Source organism: Phacochoerus africanus, chromosome 1 (assembly GCF_016906955.1).
Source record: "Phacochoerus africanus isolate WHEZ1 chromosome 1, ROS_Pafr_v1, whole genome shotgun sequence".
Taxonomy (NCBI): Eukaryota; Metazoa; Chordata; class Mammalia; order Artiodactyla; family Suidae; genus Phacochoerus; species Phacochoerus africanus.
The window spans coordinates 261,396,337-261,418,348 of NC_062544.1; the positions used below are offsets into that span (position 1 = coordinate 261,396,337).

A 22,012-nucleotide genomic window follows, 5' to 3' on the forward strand; every position below is an offset into this window, starting at 1 on the left:
CAGATCTCATCTCTCTATTGTGGCTTTGAAAGTGGTCCCTTTATAGACATTGATGACAGACTGGATTGGCAAGTGGGTTATGCCCTTGTGGAAAGCAGTGCAGGGGCCGGGGTGGGGGGATGTAAGTGGGGTTAGGTTGGGAGAAAGAGAGAGAGTGCTATAGAGAGTTACAATTATATACATTAGATTTCACATGCCAGGGTCTAAAGGATCATCCCTGAAAATAAAATAAATCCATGTGATTATTTTTCTGTGTTAGTTGTGATGCTCTGCACTTATATATCAAAAGAGAAAGGAAGAAGTAATCTTAGGTTGACAAATAAGCCTTTTGCATTCCGATCCAGAACTGTCTGAGTTAAACACTGAATTATCCCATAGCCTAAATACTAAAATTCTAAAAGAAAATATGAGGAGTTTTTCCTTGTTGAAAACCAGCTGTATTATTCACCATGAAATTTTTAAAGTAATAACTCATATACATTTGTTTTACTTTATTTTCATTTTGTTTAAGGTAATTATTTCTAGAATCTGATCGATAACTCAAAATTATCTTAATAAGGTACACACACACACACACACACACACACCTACACACACACACACCTCAGTGTTTTATTTAATAGAAATTCCCAACCAGGTCATCCTAGTTCATTGGCATCTGATTCCTGTCTCCCTTGCCCTTTAATTATTATTTCTTTTCTCTTTAAAACAAGAAAAAGAAAAAAGTATAACCATAGTTATTGCTACTTTTAACCAAAATTCTCCCTTATATGTATAGTATTCTTTAAAATTGCTTTTTCTCTGTATTTTTGCTGCTTATACTACTATTACAGGCTTTCTTTATTGAAAACAGAAGTATATAATATACATTGTTTGACACTAAAAAGCATGACTCATTTCTGCAAAGGTTAGACAAATGAGCATCCGTCAGATATATTGGGAGATTTTAGCTTGAGTATTTGTGTCTTTTAATGGTTTTGTTATCAGCTACTTTTTGAAGTTCATGTCTATATAACCCTTACCCTTAAGTAATCTTGTATATTTCAAAACTATTAGTAAATAAAACTTTAGATGTTATTTAGTCAAAGGAAATTTTCCTACTTTAGATCTTAAATCAATATAAATTCTTTCTCTTAAAATAGACTGGAATGAAAATATTGGGACCCTGTGATCTGTTATTCCATACACTTTTCATAGGGACAGTGTAATTCAGTACTGTCCAATAAAACTTTCTGCAAGGTTGAAAAGTTTTATTGTTGCATTGTCCAAAATGGTAACTACCAGTCACAGGTGCTCCTGGATATGTGAAATATAGCTAAGGCAACAGAGGAACAGAGTTTTTACCTTACTTAATTTTAATTTGTTATGTACATGTTGTTGGTTGAAAAGTATAGATAAAATAAAACAAAATATGCAAGTAATGATAAACAATATATTCTGCACACCCATGAATTTTGACTCAAAGTTTGAACTGCCGATCACTTTGTCCTTCATCTTCCTTACAAGTGCTTTTAAGTGCAACTCCCATAATAACAGTGAGTTCAAATGGCCTTTCCAAGAAATGATCCTTGCCTTAATAGTAAGGTAGAAGACAGGTCGTATTAAAGTATTTCAGAGTAGTTATTGCTTCCTTTAATTTAATAATACATCATTTGATATAGATCCAGATGTATCGTAGGTATTTTTTTAAGTTAATAGAACAAAACTCAAATAACATCTAAAAATAATTGATCTAGGAAGACTGCATTGCATTGCTTGTTCAAATTAAATATAAAATACATTGAAATTTCTATTTTGTAAATAGTTTGGCTGTAGTCAGAGTGTCCTTTAGGAATGTTTTAGTATTGATGGATAGACGTTTAGAATAAGAAGAGACCTTAATCTTGTGTCTATGACAGCCATAGTTGAACTGATACATCTTCTTTCAAATAAATATTGATTTAATCAGGGCTACATTCCTGTTGGCTCAAAGGTGGTCTTGATAAAAAGCCTGGGCACTGGGCAACTGGCTAACCCAGATCCAGACATAAATATTTTAAATGCATGGCCATTCGTTTATAATTATTATTTTTCTTCAAACCTTTCTTCTTTATCTTATAACTCCCTTGGTTAATGTTTTTATGCTTTCTGTTAAATAATGTGTGTGTCTTCCCTGTATGTAACATTCAGAGACGGCATGGAATAGGAAAAAACAAAAGTTGTATTTGCATCTGTTGTTTCCGATTCACAGAGCTGGGAGTGAGGTGCTTAAGCTGACTGTCCACAGAGCTAAGATATCAGTAGGCAGTTTGCTGTAAGCACATGTTCAATTATTAAAATAGTCGACATTTTATGTCCGATAGCCATGGCAAGGTCACAACATTAATTTATCCAGAGTATTGTGGGCAACTGTCTAGAAAAAAAAAATAGCGTAAAGGACACAGATGATTCTGGAGAGAGAGAGAGAGAGAGGAAAAAAAAAGATGGATCTGAGCAAAGAGACTTTAGAAATGACCAGTTTAGTACACAGACGTAGAACAGGAAGGAAGTCAGCAGGCGTCTTACCAACAATCAGTATTTTAAACTATGCTGTGTATGCATTAGTTTCTGTTACAGGTTTTCAGTAAATTCTAAGCTCAAACTCTAATCTGGAATCTTTGGTTTCTGAAATCGAATTTCCTATTTTATTTGTTACTTCAATGCTCAGTGATTCTTTGCTCTTTCCCCTGTTCCTTTCTTCCCCTTATCCACCATTCCCCTCCCTCCTCCCTTTTCTGTTTCCTTTTCTTCCTCCCCCTCCTGTTCTTTCCTTTCCTGTATTTCCCTCTCTAGTGAGAGTGTGTAAACTCCAAGCTTCCTCCAGGTGACGGTTTCTTTATTTATTTGTGCTTTTTATTTTTGCTCTTAAGTTTTCCCTTTCCCCCCTTTTTCTCTCAAATCAGGAGTTTGGAGGGGCTGATTGTAAAGGTACATATCCTAGTTCAGTTGCTTCTTTCTCTTTAAGGGTTGTGTGATGTTTTCTTTGGAACCTCTGCAAACGGTTGTCCTTCACGTTTGTTGCCACAGATCTGCTGCCAGACTGCTACCTTAGTTGGTCCTGCAGTGCTGCAGTGCATGATGGGATCTGTCTGTGTGGGTAAACCGAAATTTCTCCAGCACCAGACAGCATTAGAGTTGGCTTGAGAATCATCGTACTTTTTCTATCCTTTGTATCCAGTTCTTGCAAGCTGCGGAGTCACTGATGGCTGGCTCTATCTGGCAAGTTATTCAGAAATATTGCTTGTGTAGAAAAGAAAGGTAGGCAGTTTACCACGTTCTATCATTAAAGGGAACAGTTGAAGAACAAAGGAACTGGTAAATACCTATATACTGCCTTCTATGTTATGAAACACTGTAGCGCACACACGACTGCGTCCAAATTTTTACTTCTTATTGTAACAATGCACATAGTAGATTGTTTTCACATATATACACAAATCCATATTGTAAGTAAACATATCTTTAATCTTTAGTATTTATAGCCTGCGAACATTTTCTAGTCTCAAAGACTGATATATATATTCATCAACACGGCTATTTATTATTATTTTTAAAAGTTCTTAAATCGAAAAAGTAAATATATATATATATTAATATCCCTGTCGGTTAATTTCATCCCATCAAGTTAGGATTTCAGCGCAGTTTAAATCATATTGATGATTCAGATCCTGGCAGATCTCGTAATTCCTGTGAAATGAGAGCACAGCTAATAAAAATATTAAGCAATTATTTTTATTAAAATCATACTTTTTTCATTAGTAAATAGAAATGATTGATCTTTACAGATCCACCTCAATCATGTGTCTCTTAAGCTGTTTGTGGGTTTCAGAGACAAGTGGAAAGGGTTTTTTTTTTGCTCTTTCGTCAGCCGGGATGGGGGTGGGTGGGAATGAAAGCGTAGAATAAAGTCTAAGACTGCTAAAGATTTGCTGGCATTATTTCTCTATCACGTGTGAGCCTGGCTGCCTGCTTCCTGAGGTAGTGAATCCAGGATGAGACTGTGTCGGAGCCTGTTTCCACAACTGTATTTGGAGATCTGTCTTATTGATTGGGAGTTGGGGGAGGGTGGGGATCGGAGTGTGAGGTGAGGGGTGGACCTGCTGACTACTGGCTCAGTGAAGCACAAGACAGTTTCTTCCGGAAAGATGTCAAACAACAGAGACATAGCCACAGAGGAAGTAGAAATGTGGAAAAATAAGGAGACCCTGGAAGAAATGAAGGCTCTGAGGGCTTTTTCTTTTAACTCCTTTTCTTTCTTTCTGTTGTTTTTTTTTTTTCTTCCATCATCTGACCTGCAAAAGCTAGAGTGACAGCGTCATGCAAATACTGCAGTCCCGCAGGTCTGGGAGAGGGTGGATGCTAGACTGTGAGTTAATGTTAATGATGAGCGCAGTGAAAATACCAGCCGCTGCCACCCCCAGCACACAGAAGCGCTCTGAGTCAGCATCAGATGCTTTGCCTCGCCTCTCGCTGGGTGTCTGTATGCCTGTGCGCGCGCGTGCTCGCTCGGGCATCCGTGTCTAGCCGAGGGGAGGGGGTGGCGTGTGAGTGCGTGGAGGGTAAAAGCCAGTCAGTCAGTGAGAAGCAAAGGTACGTTGGAGAGCAACTAAAATCTGACTGATTTCCATCTTTGGAGCATCAGATGTATTCCCTAAGGAGGATGGGTCTCCGTGATGGGGGTGGTATAATTATGTTAATGTCATATTTATGGAGGGGTGAGATTTTTCATTCTAATAATTGGTTGAATGCTATGGTCAAAAATTGTAAAGCCATATTCAGTTTTAAGGAAAAGCATGGACTTATATCTAAGGACTGTTTTATTTTTTTGCTTTTTATGAGTGCTGCTTTTTTGTTTTATTTTATTTTTTAACTATTTACTATTTTAAGCCATAACTGATTCAGTATGGGAAATCAAACGATAAACAGAAAGAGATCTTATATAATGATGCATTACATCATGGAGCAGAATATTTAAAGTCTTAACAAGGCAAAGTAAAGATCTGGACAGAGGGTGGGGGGTGGGGGTTGGAAAGGGGTGTGGTACTAGGGTGGAGGAGGGGGGCCAGTTAGCAAATATTTTGTTCAGTATAGCTTTCCTTGCAGCTTACTTGGAAATGGATGATTCACCTGTTCTACAGGAAAACATTCTAATTCTTTCCATTTTTTTGTTTTTTTTTTTTTCCTCCTCTTTTCCCTTTTAAGATCAACCACTTCAGAAGAACCAGATTGCACTTCTGTGGCCAGGACTTTTATGTTATGGCTGGTCCGATTGTTTTACCCTGCGTTCTATGCTACTAAACCTTGGATCATTCCTAAAGTACAAATTCTGATCTCGAACCACAAACAAGGCTAAAAGATCGGAGGAAATTCAGTGAATGTGCAGGATGGGGGTTGTGTATTTTCAAAAGTATTGAGCTTTATAATGCAATTATTTAAAAATAGAAACATTTTTTTTTAATCATGTTGCCAGCATTTTAAGTTACGTGTTTGTTAAGTGGCATTGCTCAAATAGCTACAGAGTATGCATGGAAATATTGGCTGTCTGAAGAGTTTGGAGATTCAAAGAGAAATAGCAAGCTTCAGAGGTATTAAATTATGACATGCAAAAAAGTTTTTGTTTTATTCTTAACTGCAACAGTATATATTTAAATTAGATTTAAAGTGTTATATGTCCTGGGCCCACCTTAAAAGTTGTGCTGTATAGACTTGTAATGAGAAGCGAAATTTCAATTAGGGTCCCATTAACTGGCATATAATCCTCCTTTAATATAATGGAGGCTATGGTGTTGCTGTACAAATAGTCTAGAAACAGATTTTAACCCATTTTTGGTATCTTTCTTGGATCTACTGGAACGACTCTTAACTGTTTATTATCTGCCTTGTTTCTTACAGTCTTCATTATTTTAAGGTCTGAAATTAGTCTGTAAATGGTCGTCGTGAATACTCAGCTCATCCTGCCTTTTATATACCATATATATTTCTACGTATGTCATTTAATTAGTACTTAGAGGAAAAAGTTAATTGGACCCAACTGTAATTTCTAAACTAGCTTTATAACTGGAAGAAGAATTCTACCGCATCAAACCAGACTTTTCCTAGTCCCTGAGACCCTAACTTGTGAGGTATTTTAGTAACATCACAAGTCAGGCTCTTGGGACCTAGGCGGAGGGGAACCAGCAGCTTTGGACCTTATTGATTGTCTGCAGTTACCATCAGAACAAAAGAACATACATAGATTCTGCCTAGGAGAAAAGAACAATGCTCTTCTTTATAATTAGCAATGTTTCGAACATGACCCACCCCCCAAAATACAATTTGTAGAAACTGTACTTGAAAGTGATTACAGAGGTGCACTGAAATAGCATTTGTATTCTAATGACCATATAAAAGCAATATAAGATATCTGTGTAAGAAGCAAAATTAAGATACAGATGTTTTTTAAATGCTTCTTCTGGTGTATTTTAAGACAGCTAGTCTAAGAGAATAACTCAGTTAATAATGAAGAGTGGTTTAAATTTATAACTTTTTTCATATGTATAGAAATATATACATTAGCTACTTAAATAAATCCTGTGTTTTCACATAACTGTGGCTGAGAATATGTAATGTATAGCTATAATCATGTTGAGGCCTAGAAATAAAATGATTTGCCCTCTTCTTTATTTGACCCTATTAGATTTTACAACTGATTTAAGAAGAATGCTGCTTTGTGATTGGTATTTATTGCCAGAGTTTTCTTTAGTCTTTTTAACCAGACTAAATACTTTATATGCCCTATTATAATAAGACATTTCTTGTTATAAGAATTCAAGAGTTATATTAGCAGAAATATGGTACTTTTTAATTTTTACATTTTACTTGGTATATACCATGGGTGTATGTGAGATAAATTAGTAAACACCACCTATGAAGTCAGACTGCTCTAGTTCATTTAACAACCAAATGTGAACTGCAGACTTTTACTTTTATGAAAATTTTAGTTTTATACAAGGTAACTATTCCAGCTATAAGTAACATGAAATCTTTGAACATTATTAGCCATTGCCATATCATGTATGCATTTTTGAAAACAGAATCAAACATTAAATCTGTTTTAAAATTTTACAATAATGTTTCAGATAATAAGATTCAAAATGGAGACGAGAGATTTTTCCATAATAGAAGAAACCAGAGACGATTTCATTCTTTAAACTCTGTTGCTTTGCAGGGGTACTATAAATTATATACATCTTTGCATTTTAAAAATAAATTTCTGAATGTATTTTAGAATAGTGTAATGGAGTCTTTGTTCACCTTTTTATTGGATTTGATAGAATTACTTATGGTTTGAAATGTCACAGAATACAAATTACCCGTGGGTTATATTTCTTAAAAAATTGATATTACAGTATCATAGACATATTCCTCATCTATAAAGGCACATAGAATGTGTTTAAGCATGTATCCACCCTGTACCTATTCAGAATATTTACTTTTATCACCTATTTCATTTTATCTAGAACCTCTGAAATTTTAAGTGTGTGTGTGTGTGTGTGTGTGTGTGTGTATAAAACAAGTGCTTTAAAACCCCAAATGAACAGAGATAATATAAACAATAAAGTTTTTGGTAATATTTATATTTTACTTCTTTTAATCTTATTCTCATTGTAATTAAGCATTTTTAAAAGCATAAGTTTCTCAATACAAAGAACTCTATGTATAGGTATCTACAAGTACACAGAAACGATTATTTTTAATAACAATGTTTAGACAATGAATCAGAAACTACCTCTTATGTAAAATAATATCACATGCAAGTATGTGTTTACAGACACCTGTTTTAACATAACCCTATAAGCGAGATGTATAAGATGTTCCATCAGTTTCAAAATAAAGTAAGGGACAGATGTTTACTGGCTAGAGTGATATCAAATATAAGCCATTTCAAATACAAGACTTTTATGTCATCGTATTTATGAACCACACTATATATTAATTTCTGTTTCATAATCAGAAGATACCAAAGCTAGATTTAAAATGCAGTGTTGTTTATTTTCCCCATAAACATACATAAAATGTATAATTCTTACTAACCATTGTGCATTCTCTGAACCCTCTGTGTATAACTTTCCGATATGAGAGCGTCATTAATAAAGCTTTTTTCTTCCTTCATAAAGGTGAGTAGAGATCTAAGTGAGTAACTTTGTTTATATAAATTACTTTATGCTGTATATGGGTAGATAGATGCTTCTTTTTCTGCATTTCTCGCTTAGCTGTCACAAGATAATGTTGTTTGGGGGCTGTATAATATGATTTGGAAAATCAGATCATACTAAGCCTAAAATAAAAAGAGAGATCTACAACAAAGAGCGAGAAAATGATGTGTGTTGCATACAAAAAAAGCAGTGATATTAACAATTCGATGGCTTCCTGGTTAGGAGACCAGCCTGAGCCAGACGCATATATTAAAAGCTGTCTGCTGCCGATGTGAGCTTGCTCAATGCGGTGGAAATGAGGAATCACCTCCTCTCTGACACTAGCTTACTTTTACATTTTAATTTTGAAACAGCAAATCACTGTTTTACATAAATATACTAACCCCACTTGATTCTTTTCCTTTCTCACATTGTTTGCTAATTTACTGTGAATTTCGAGGTGTTTTTTTTTAAATATCATCACTCATCTTAAACATCTATCAAATACCAATGAAGTATTAGTTTTCCTTTTGTCTCTTTTATATCGTTCTGTTAGTATTGTGATATTCATGCTTTTAACTTTTAATCTCTGTAAGGAAAACAGCAGTTTTTCAAAATGACACTTTTTAAAGGCTTTTAGATCTATCAAGGAAGGCACTTCTGGAATTTTGCCAAATCTAAATATGGTTATATTTCATTTCAGGGTTCATGGGGTCAATATCTTTCTGAGTATAAAAGTTCTTAACGCTATAGTGTTCCAGTGAAGCTGCAGAAGAGGTATAGAGATACTCTGAAGTCATTTAAGCATTAGGCTACAATCATAATATCTAGAAGAGGTAGAGGTATCTCAGGGGAATTATAGTACAAGTTAATTACTAATGAAATTAGAAAAGGTATATACTACCTTAAATGCCCTAAATTCAAATGGACATGCTGGTACGTGTGCCTAGGCTTGGTCTAATTCAGCTGATAAATATGTAAATGGTTTTACAAGCATCATGTTTGGATGAGTTTGGAGAAAAGCAGTACATAAAGGGTTAGCTAACGCCCAAATTTTCTTACCATTTACACTTGCAGTGCAGCCCTACATTTCGGGAGGCTTTAGCAAATGCAGGCATCATTTTGATTACTTGGATTCTTTTGTTTAATTTCTTACTAGCCATTTAACTTAGCACTCACATCCCACTGATCCTTTAGTGAGTGCATTTGGAAAAGGAAAACCAAGTTCCTAATATAGAGAAGTTTTCAAAAATCCTGGACATTTGTAAGGACTTGACAAATAGACATTTTTTAGGGTAGCTTTGCAAATGCATATTTAGTATATAGAAACTTAGGTGCTATTATTATCTGTCATCTCCAGCTCTATATTTAGTTTTTTATCTATCAGTGACCAACTACGTCCTGAGACATTATATGCATATTTATTAATACACATTAATATGTACATACTTAGTATACATTGATATATGCACATTACTACATAACTTAATATACATTAATATATATTTATATATACTTTATATTTAATTATTTTAAAAATTCATGGTAAAAGTAGAATGAAAATTGAGACTTTGTAATAAAATTATATACAACATTTTTTTTTCAATGAGTGAGCTTCAGTTTTCACTGTTGCTTTTTCCCCAGCTTTATCAGATGAAGTGCAATACTAGCTGATTATACCAACTTGTATGTAATACCTTAACGTCTGGAGGTTTGAAAGCAGGTGAAACTTGAAGGCAATTGAGATCAAGCAAATTTAAGATTAAAGCGTTTTATATAATCAATCAGCTAATTCCATGCATATTTTATGGAGACTTTCAAAGTCAAAAATTTTTATATGGTGAAATAAAATTTTCGTTTTTGGTGTAAGCAATGTAGTTTTAAGTGCATTGCCTTAATAATTCATCCCTAAACAAATAAAACTAATGTAAAAATAATCATAGACTATGTCTGTTAGGTCAACTAAAAAAGAATACAAACTCCTGGGTTTCATCTCAGCCTTTTAAGGTTTCCGGGGTATTTGGGGTTCTTTTATGTAGGTGGATTTAACCATTCCCCGTTTCTAAGTTTCTTCCTTTCTGTTGGTAGGTGTCTGATGATTTGTGAGCACCAAACGACTATTCAGTGGAGTCACCTTTCCTTGCCTTTGAATTAGCTTTCACTAGGCCATGAGTCAACATCAATATTTTGTCCATCCAGATTGGTAGGTCTTTTTTGAAATTCTTGTATGTATTTTTCTGGACACATAAGTGAATTGTGAGAAATTAAATTTATGTGGTTATGGTCTTTCCACTTTCCAAACATCTTCCCTAAGGGTTTGGGGTGATGATGTTGAAATGCTAGCCAACAGAAGCATTTGGTTTTGTAGGATTTAAAAATGTAATGTCTTTCTCATAGTAGACTTCCTATTCTTAGCGGTGATGGGGGAACCAGTCTGTGGCTAAGTTCTTACTCTGTTATACATCACACTAAAAACCCAGCCTGTGCTTTGTAAACCTTGGGGAGGTTTCTACATTAGACAACATGTTTTGTTGGGGGATTACACCACAGTCGGGTTCCCTTCACTTCTCTCTCTTCCTGGCCCCCCTCCACCCAACATGGAGCCTTTTCAACTTCTTCAAAGAAGTGGGGGAAAAAAAAGTAGACTCTTTATTAATGGCAGAAAACAAACTGGCTGCTGGACTTCCGAGACAGCCTTCTGATAATAAAGCAGAGTAGGCACTGCGACAAAGAATTCTTGAATGTACTAAATATATAGGGAAGCCTATTTAAATTCACCAGAGGGGCTTAGAGGACAAGCAGCAGAAAGTTTAGAATTCAATTCAAGCCATGCCAGAAAATGAAAATGTACTTAAAAAAGGATTTCTGAAACAATTGTTCAAAGACATGTCAACTTTTAAGGTTCTTTCTAGAATAATGAAATTCGTGCTCTAATTTCTGTGGTGACTTTTTCAATTAGAAAGGAAAAGTGATTAACAAGATCTCAAAGGAACTGTATCTTATGTTTAAAGAAAATGTGTTTTGTTTCCATAGGGTGTGCTCTGGTGAGGTCCACCAAATACACTGTTGAAAATCAACCAAATATATACATGGGGAAAAGAGATGATGTATTTTTTTTTTCAGAAATATTTTTTTCAGAAATTAGGCATGTAATGGAAACACTCCTATTTTGGGAGAAAGATACCCAACTTGTATATTGTTTCTAGTTCACTTCCTCCCCTTCAATTCTATGACCGATCATATTTTAAACAAATGTAATGAAGTAATTCTGAAAGAGCAAATTGCTGATAAATAATAGGACTATGTGTTGCTAAATTTAAGAGATTAAAAAAAGTGATCCCTACCTTATCTCTTATTGACTTTAGAGAATGCTCTTTACACTTTGACATGTGCATCTATAGGGATTACCCATATCTATTTTATTAATCTTAATGTTGAGATAAATAATTGCTTATAAAGTTCATTTAAAAGCCCCTATGGCCCTGACTCAGAGATGAAATTTCTAGCAGGCTTTTCCCTAATGTCTTTTTTGTAGAATTAAGATAGATATTAGAAAAAGATGGTCATTCTTTGTCTCAGGGATTACAAGTTGTAAAGAGGATGGAAACTTGGTCTCACTGGTGACACATCTTTGTTGCCATTGAGGAAAGAGTCTGCTTGAGGATTAAATTCATGTGAAATTCACCAATTCATAAGTATAATTTATCAACTCAAAATAAGCTATTAAGTCATTAATTTGGCCATTAATTCCTAAATTTATATTCAGCATAAAAAAATGAATTAAATGAATTAAGCCTGCATTAACATATGGGGCCACCATGGCCAATTAGTATGTGACCAATATTTATAGATATTAAATATTTAGTGATAAAAAGTAATTGTTGCTCTCAACATAGAGATGCAGCCTGATTCATAACAACAAACACTTAGTTTTAATGACATTTTAATATCAAGAACTTCAGAGGACTTAATGATTGATCAGTGAATTCCCTAGCTCAATCCCCAGCACCAAGAAAGCATCCAATGAATATTAGCTTATTCTTCCTGTCTGGATCTTAGTATTTGCCTCTGCTAAACAGACTCTTTTTCTCATCACCCAAATTTACTGCGTGTACACTCTCTCCAAGGGTGAGAAGCAGACACCATAAGGAAATCATTTCAGCTCCAGGGCACTCACAAATCCTTTACTATAAATATCTTTATCAAATGTTTTTTGAGTGCCAGATATAGGGGAAAAAAAGAGGAATTCTGCTCTTAAATAGCTTATGGTCTACAAAAGATGTCTTTCACTGTCCAACATATTTTCATCCTTTTTGTGTGTTTTAGCATTTCATAAATCCTGTAATTTGGAAGTTTTAATTTTTATATATTTTCTAGATTAGAATTTTGTGTGGTTTGTCCTATTTTCTACTTGCATGTGAGATAACATCTATATGTATTTGGAGTTGCTTTGGACAAGATATGGGATTGTTAGGATTTTTTTACTGCCTAGATTCCAATCATAATATTTCTTATACTATCAAAGTTCTGGTGATTAAGAACCATACATAGACTATGAAAAGGTTAATCATTGTGGTTTTTAATAATGATATTTCTCGGATAATGGGACCAAAATGCAGTATTTAAATATGATTTCAGTCCATCTACCATTTAATTTATTTTTTAAAAAGTTAAGTTGAATATAATGATATTGATCATGCAAAGTTTCATAAGGCAGCAAGTATATTAATTAGTCAAAGGATCAAAACATTCTAATTGGGCTATTCTCTGGAACTTAACAAAACATGCAGAATAAACTTTTAACTTTTAGACTTTTGAATTATAAATGCCACCACTTAACTTGAATAGTGAAGCAGAAGACCCAAATTCTTTTTTTTTTTTTTTGTCTTTTTAGGGCCATACCCATGGCATATGGAGGTTCCCAAGCTAGGGGTTGAATTGGAACTCTAGCCACCGGCCTACACCATAGCCAGAGTAATGTCAGATCCAAGCCACATCTGCGACCTATACCACAGCTCATGGCTACGCTAGATCCTTAACCCACTGAGCAAGGCCAGGGATCGAACCTGCATCCTCAGGCATGCTAGTCAGATTCATTTCAGCTGAGCCATGATGGGAACTCCTAGAAGATCCAAATTCTGATACTACTTCTACCACTAGTTTAACTAAACTTCTCTCCTTTTCACTTTTAAATTTACAGTAGATTTATAAAATAATAATATGGAAGAAGATAATTATAAAGTTATTTTCAGGTAGAAATTAGTATATCATTAGTTGAATTTTTTTTATTTTTGTCTTTTGTCTTTTGAGGGCTGCACCCGAGGCATATGGAGGTTCCCAGGCTGGGAGTTGAATCAGAGCTGCAGCTGCTGGCCTATACCAGAGCCACAGCAACACCAGATCCAAGCCATGTCTGTGACCTAGACCATAGTTCACAGCAACACCAGATCCTCAACACACTGAGCGAGGCCAGGGATCAAACCTGCATCCTCACTGATACCAGTCAGGTTCGTTAACCACTGAGCCATGACAGGAACTCCTAGTTGAATATTTTTCCATCCTACAGGGGACTTCTTGAGTCAAAGTGTTAGGAAAGAATAACATTAGCTTAGATTGCTATGTTAATCAGACTTTTTCAGTAGCAAAAGATCAAAACCCAGACTAAACTAGTTTTAAGCAAGAAAGGAAGCTATATCTACCTCATCATCATCATCTCCTCCTCCTCTTCCCCCTTCTCTTGCTTTTCCTTTCCTCCTCCTCCTGGTCTTCTCTCCTTTTCCCTTTCAATATCTCTCCCTCTTTCTTTCTGTCTCCAATGTGTTGACCCCATTCTCACATTATATTTGGTAGCAAAGGTGGCCATTAGGAACGCTGGACATGCAACATGCATCATTCCTAGGGCTCGTAATTCCAGAAGGAAATATTTTTTGGTTCTCTTTATCGCTATGTCAGTTTTATTTCTCTGAAAGACTCTGATTGGCTATGTTTTAGAGCCTCTTTTATCTCCATTTAAGAGTTGCTCAGAGTGGACAGCCTGTGTGGGAAGGCTCTATGAGATTAACCTAGCAAGGTTACTGTCAATGCCAGAAGATGAAAGAAATTCAAAGCAGGCAAAAATGTAACGGGGCTCCCAACGACCACTACATATTTCTAAATTACTTAGCATAATGGCATGTTACAGGCTTCTGTCAAGTATGTGTCTTATTAATCTTAACAGAGCCTATCAACATATAGGCAATATTAAGTTTTTTAGCCCAAATCTGTTCTCTACAGCATTGTAACTATAAAACATCTGTAGTAGAAAATCTCAACCTTGAGTGTCAAGGAGATTAATTACATGTTATTAACTTTTTCCATGATCATTTAATATTTGGCATATATCAGGAAAGTCAATATTTGGACTCATTTAGGAATTTGTCATTTTAATACTTATTTTGGATTATTAGAAATGGGAGTAGGATATAAAAAAAGGGATGCTAATTATATTCTATGGTCTAGTGTCTACCCTAAGTCACCATATGTTTAGGCTTTTCTGTTACAGCAAATTTTATATCCTTTCTACTTTCACCTCTAATATTAACATTAGCTTATGTTGTTGATTTTTGAAAATATTGTTTATGAATTGATTTCTTCCCCTTCTAGATATATGTGTGTATATGTATATATATAAAACATTCTAATCATATAGAATCAATATGATGGCTACAATTATATACAGATATATTTGGTGTATATATAGTTCTATATACATAAATATAACACACATGTATAATTACATCTTTATATGAGTGTAAAGATAATATGATTTTGTATGTTTAGAATGTCAGATTCTTATCCTTTTTAGTCTTTTTTTTATCATGGTACGACCTGGCTAATTTTAAGCATTTTACTACCACAAACTACATTTAGGGATCTTCTTCAAAGAGAAAAAGATTCATTTGCTATGAATAATGATTCTCATGCAAAACATTTTGGTGTTTTTTGTGATGCAGATGAGCAATGCTATAAATATAATTTAGAAAGTTTGAAAATTGATTTTAACATTCACTATTCTTCTTCCGAATTAATCAAATTACAAAATTATGCTGTGGTTTCCAGTATATTAAAATAAGTTGTCATATTTGGAACATCTGTTTATGCTCCTATTATGAATATGGGTTTCTAAACATCTGAACTATAGATTGCCATAAATAATGTTTGTTATTTATTCTCTGGAAGTATGACATCTACTTCCTCCCACAATGCTTATTTCCCACAAAGTAAATCTTCCAGATTGTATTTTATCTTTTTCCTTATCAAGATAGAGTAAAAAAAAGTAAGGTTTTAGTTAAGTCTTGCTGATTGGTTAAGAAAAGGAGGGCTGTCATCTGCAGCCTTTCCAGACACTGTACCATGACTCCAGATAGTCAGCTGGTATTGTCGCTTTGTCTCAACTATAAATCAGTCTTGTAATGGCCAAGGCTGACACCTTGACATTTTCAAGAAGAGTAAAAGACCTGATCTGAATGGAAATCAATTTTATTTCACAAATCTTGGGTTACTACTCCAAGCCTTTTCTTCTTGTGTCTTCTTGAGACTTACCTGGGATTTTCACAATCATCAAAGGATTATTTGAGTTTTTTGTTATACTATCACATCTTTTAGCTATAGAACCATATCCTTACTTCCTTCTTCGATCTCAAGATGGAAAACTTTATTTTTAAAATTTTATATAATAAAAAATCACCAATATGCCAGATTTTATTTTAACCATGACATATTAATAGTTTAAAAATGTGGCAGTAGCAGCAATTGCCATTGGTTTTGCAGAATTTTCCCTAAATGTTCTGTGATTTAAAAATACCAGCTGTGTATACATATATCCAGATTAATCATTGATTATACAAAGATACATAATATCATTTATGGAGTGATTTTTGAACTTCAATCTACCAGGTCTCAAGCATAGAATGCTCTGAAAAATGTTTTTACTTTTATATTCTTGCACATAAAAAGTAGGCTTTAGGATTTTAGAGTCAGTGAGGAATAACATGCATTTAATTGTATTATGTTGGTTGAGAATTAAATTCTGCCTCAGCTTTTTGTTGTCATTGTTGTTTGTTTGTTCATTTTTTGCCATTCAACCCAAGTGGCATAGGAAAAAACTCCACACTTGACTAGTGTGAAAAGAAGGTCTCTATAGATCTTTTAGGAACTTGGCATTAAATGTTTAAAAAAAAAAATTAACTACTCTGGTATGTCTTCCACTTTAGGAGAACACTGAAATTTCCTTAAAACTACAGAGGGGAAGAAACTTGTGCATCCTTAGTATTTTTGCTTGCCATTTCAACAAATATGATCTCAATTCAATGTAACCTTAGCTCTAAACATGTTATTAATCAAGAATTTGGGCATCACCCCTCTTCTTGTCAAATATGGAAAAATTACCACAATGCCTGCCAGTGATTTCTCTTTATCATCTTCATTATTAGTCTTTCATTTTGTTGAAAACCTCATTTCTAAACAGGAATGTGCTTTGATTGCTAAATTCATTATGTTGTAGTGCTCCACAAACAAATGGAGTTATAGATGATTACAAACAGATTTTCAACCCTTAAATCTTTTTATCCACCTATTCATCCATTCATTCATAATCTATACAAAACAAGACTTTATGCTAAGGATGTGTGAAATACTAAATAAAGTTAGAAATCCTTCTTTACAACATACTATATTTTTACCAGTGTGGCAGGTGCTGAGAATCCTTCAAAGATTTTTGGAAAGATGGAAAATGAATCCAAAGTCAGTGTAACTTAAGACCTCAACCCAGGGGGCATATCAGAACTACTCAGAAAGACTTACGAAGGCACACCCTTCATGCTACCCTGAAGGTTCTGACTCAGTAGCTTGGAAGTAGGGCCTGTGCAGATGCATTCGTAAAAGCTCCTAGGTGACTAACACTCCAATAGATAAAGAGTTGGGTAGAGAATGTTGAAATGAGGAGAATGAGGGATAATTAGCCACACAAAGAAACAAAAAGGAGATCTAACCCAAGGACTTCCTCACATGAATTCTACCATATTCCCATGAGATTTTATATGATATTTTGAGTGGATATCCATTTTTCTGGGGGAAAATGAACCAATAGTGTTTATAAGATTCCGAAGGAAGACTAAAACCACTCCAAAATTAAGAACCGCTAGGAATACACAGTGTGAAAATGCGAAGGTAAATGTGAGAAATCATGGCTATACAATTAAAAGAATGCCATGACCTTGTAGATTGCATGGGGATAAAAATTGTAGCAGGGAAGAAAGAAGGAGAAAAAATGACTATAAATGTGTCCACCTTTGACACTAGAAGGATGAGAACCATGATAATCCTTCTGTGAACCAGCATCCCCCCCATCAACTATTTCAGTTAAAAGAACTTTGATATCCTGCATGTTGGACTCATGGTGTGAATGTGACTCTCAAAGATAAGGGTCAAACAGTAATGAAAATTTTGGAGGTGATTACATAGCTTTGAACATCATTTCTGTAGAAAGCTGGTTGAACACGCTGAAGTCATAAATAGGCATCTTTTATCCTATTTCTCCCTTTGACTGACTTTCACTTCCCAGGTAATCTAGAGTGACTATAGAAGCTACACTATGTTGTTTTTCAGCCAGTAGGAATAAGAAGAGAATAATAAGGATGCTATACTTTCTTTTAAAGAAGATTTCTGGAAACCTTCCACTCTACCCTTAAACTTAGCAAGTGCACAAAGCTTTTGGGAGAATAGGTACATGGAAGTGTAGGCTTTATTCTGGGTATTTGTTCATCCAGCTGAAAACCAGAGGAATAGAGTAGAGGAGTTCCTACTGTGGCTTAGTGGCTTACAAACCCGACTAGTATCCATGAGGACGCAGGTTCAATCCCCGGATTAAGGATCTGGTGTTGCCTTGAGCTGTGGTGAGGATTGTAGAACGGCTCAAATTACATGTTGCTGTGGCTGTGGCCAGCAGCTGTAGCTCTGATTTGACCCCTAGTCTGGGAACTTCTATATGCCAGAGGTGCAGCCCAAAAGAAGCCAAAAAAAAAAAAAAAGATATTGCAGAAAACTAGCAATCTTTGACAGAGTGAAATAAATGATTCTGAATCATTTAATTAATTGAAAAATACCATAGTATAGAGATATTTTATTATATCAACCTTCAGCCTAAATAAATATGTTGATTGGAAAGAGGTAGAAATTTCTTTAAAACATTATTTATGAAAACATATCTCATTTTAAATTCCTGTCTTCCTCAAGTGATTCATATCCTGAAAATGCTGGAATTCTTCTTTGTGCAACTGGAAAGATACTATTACTTGTTAAAAATAGAATAACTGCAAATGGAGTAACCTACCAGTCCAATGTTACTAAACTTACTAGGCTCAATCCATCTTAAGCTAATTTAAGGTATTTTCACATTAGTCTAAAGACAACTAGTTTATTTACAAAATAAACTTTTCCTGCACAATAACAAGTGCTCATTTTGTAAAATTAGAAATTCCAGACAGAAAAGAAAAAAAAATTAATCTCATCAGTCAGAAAACAACTCTGGCTATCATATAGTATATCATATAGTATATTACATACTTCTTTCCCTTTCTCTCTTTTGTTCACACATATGCATACACACACACACACACACACTGATATTTGTAACTTGCTTTTTAATTGTTAAATACTAAATGAACACTTCCCCCATATTATCATTTTAATATATGCTTATCGTGTTATTAAGTATAATACCATTTAACTAGTCTATTTGTAGGTGTAAATTGAGTTTCCATCTTTTTTTCTAATATAAATTATATATTGATAAATATACTTTTATATAATTGTATATGATTACTACCTCAATATATAAATTGGGACAGATGATAATGACCTGAAGAAAGGTGGTGGCCTTGGAAGTGGAGAGACAAGGAAGGAACAGAGAAGTGTTAGAAGATAGAATTGACAGAACCAAGTGATTAATTGCATGTAGAACGATATCTGGAAAATTTTAACCAAGGTTATTACTTCCTCAAATTATGCTTGTTGCCTTATTTTTCTGCACTCGTTTGGTCAGTGACATGTATTGCTTTAGTGAAAGAGCAGACACAATCAAGAACAGAGTCTATAGTAGATTTAAAGTGCATAGTACATTATTTTTTAAAACTTAAATACAATAAGCTCAAAAACAAACTGTTCTCATTTGGAAGAGCTAGACTCTTGAGAGGGAAATGGTTTTATTTTTAATTTCTGAAAGTCTTGGTTAGAAATATTGACCTAATGCCAGAGGTATGGATCATAACATTTATAAAAGTTTAACTAACTCTAAACAAGAGGAGGATTCAGGATGTGAGTTTGAGGTAGTTGCCCATCACACAGCCTAACATGAAACTATCTAGGATGTGGGCAGTGAGGAGCCTAGAGTACAGGAGAAGCGCAAGAACACTGGATGAAGACAATGAGCATTGCATATTCTGCTCAACATCTGGGGTGGGGGGACATGGGTAACAGATTCCTTAGGGGCCACAGGGATTATGAGTCTTGTCCAGCTGGAACCCCGGGGGAGGCAGCTCTGTGGGTGCTTTTATAGGAATGGCATCAGGGGAGAAAAAGGGGGTGCCTGAACTAGCACGCTTCCCCTCTCATCATCTTCTTCCAAGAAAGTCCTTCAGCAGGGCAAGGGATCAATCTAGAGCAGTTCCCTAGCCTTCAGGAGGCATTAAGGAGATAGCTAAAAACAAGTGAAGAAAGCTTCAAATTTCAGAAGACCCACAACACCTAGAACCAAGGGCAGAGGTTTAATCAGCACACTAGGCTCATTGAAAGCAGCATTATATAGTTCCATTGCTGAAGGAAGGATTTTGTAAATTTTCCAAGGGTAGAAGACCAACACCCAAATAGATATCAGCAGAAGCTAGTGAGGATCAGAAAACAGTGAGTAGCGTTAGTGTAGAAAAAGTAGAAATCAGAGATGTGAAATGCCACCTTTATTACATATTGCATTCTCATATATTCTAGAATATTCTAGTCCATTTTAAAATGGTAGATTCAAGAGTGATAACTATATTTCTAGATTTTCTTTTTTCTTTTCCTTTCTACTGAGTGAATTAAGAACCTTTGGAAATTTTTTTTTAATAGTTTATCCAAGGTTAGCATAGGGTGTAGTCTTTTTGAAGTTCCTTTCAAGACCTTGCTTTTTCTTATTTTGTCTTTTTCCTTGTCAGATAGGCTTATATATTTATTCACTCAATCAGCAAATACACTGAGTACCTTCCAAATAGCAAGCAGATTATTCTAAGCTGTAAAGTTAGTTTCCACTACAGTTTATTTTATTGTATTTGTTTCATGTTAACTGAAGGTTATCATCCAGCCTTTATACTAGTTGGAGCATATGCTTCACAGAATTCTTACACAGAGAGACATTAAGATTACAAGAAGAAAGAAACAAAAGTACACATAAGTACACCCACCCACAAAAATACAGGAAATATTAATGATGCCAAAGAAAATATTCAGTGGAATAGTTGAGAATGTGCTCTGTAAAGCCATGGCACATCTCTTCAAAATCATTGACTAAAAGAACATCATGAGAAAAACAGTATTGTTTCTTTGTTGGTGCTTCTAACATCTTTCCTGGGAATTCAGGTGGAACAGAGAATCCAATGAAATCTGGTGCTTTGCATCATTATTAAGCTCATATCTACAAGCTAATCATGTGTGATAAGGCTAAAATGCAAAAGCATTTGAATCAATAGCTCTTTCAGATGCTTTTCTGATAAAATTGCTTCATTTTCGTTTCTAGCTAGTTAATTCATGTAAGTAGAAAGATTAAGAGAAAAACTTATTCATATTAAGAGTAACAGGATCCTAACAGTTTATTGGACTGTATTGCTGGCATCTTTGCAACCAATAAGGCTTTTTAATAATCAGATCTCAGAAACATCTGTCTTAGAAAGGGGTATACTCTCTGGCTTCCATTTACTTGAAAAGGAATTAACCTAGGGTCAGGAGTAGAGGTTAGGTTACTTCTACCTGGAAATTAATCAGAAAATTCATTTTGCCCTTTGATGTTGCTTGTCTGCACACACACGCCCTCACTCCCACCTCAACCTTTTATCTTCTTAAAATCCTAAAGCTCCCTTTCATGCATTGTAGTAGTTTAAAGGAATTTAAAGTTGTGGATTTCTATATTTATGTAATTATATACTTAAAATATAATAGGGTAGGGTAAAGTGTTTTTAAAAGATGTGACACTTTAAGGAAAATCACAGATATCATAAGTGACTTTAATATATTGGCAAATTTCAGGCTACATTCTTAGTCATATTTCTGCTAGAAGAAACCTACTTTCCATTTTGTGTTTTCTCATTTGCATTACTGCAAAGTTATTCATGCATATGAAAAGGGTATTATTCATCTCCATATTCCTTTCTCTCCATATTCCAAACCCAGTGTGTTTGTGAGTTATACATAAACACTGCTGTACCTCTATATTTATGCATATGTATCTATGTGATTCAAATTTGGCATCACAACTGGATAGCAAGCCCAAGTGATAACATTATGTACTAGAGGTGTCTTATCACATCATTAATGACATATCAAAATTGTCAATTATGTTGAAATCCAATAATTGTAACTGACAAGCTTTAGCATGATTTGTCTCCACTGGGAAGGATTATAAAAGAGAGAGAGAGAGAAAGGAATGTACTTTTGAATCCCCCCTCTAAGTGCATGTAACTGTATGGGAAGCTCTTATTATTTCTACAAATAATTTTAGTGAGATGCTATTTTCACATTATTCATGGTACCTGGCT

At 34.6% G+C, this 22,012-nt stretch overlaps 1 long non-coding RNA gene across 2 annotated transcripts in view; it reads left to right on the plus strand.

Annotated features, from left to right (window-relative positions):
- Positions 1 to 22,012, plus strand: part of LOC125135060 (uncharacterized) — a 294,915-nt gene that overhangs the window by 242,942 nt on the left and 29,961 nt on the right. For both annotated transcript variants that reach the window (XR_007136895.1, XR_007136896.1), the window contains one exon: positions 10,281 to 10,395. This is a non-coding gene — a long non-coding RNA (uncharacterized LOC125135060). The remainder of the gene's footprint in view (positions 1 to 10,280; positions 10,396 to 22,012) is intronic.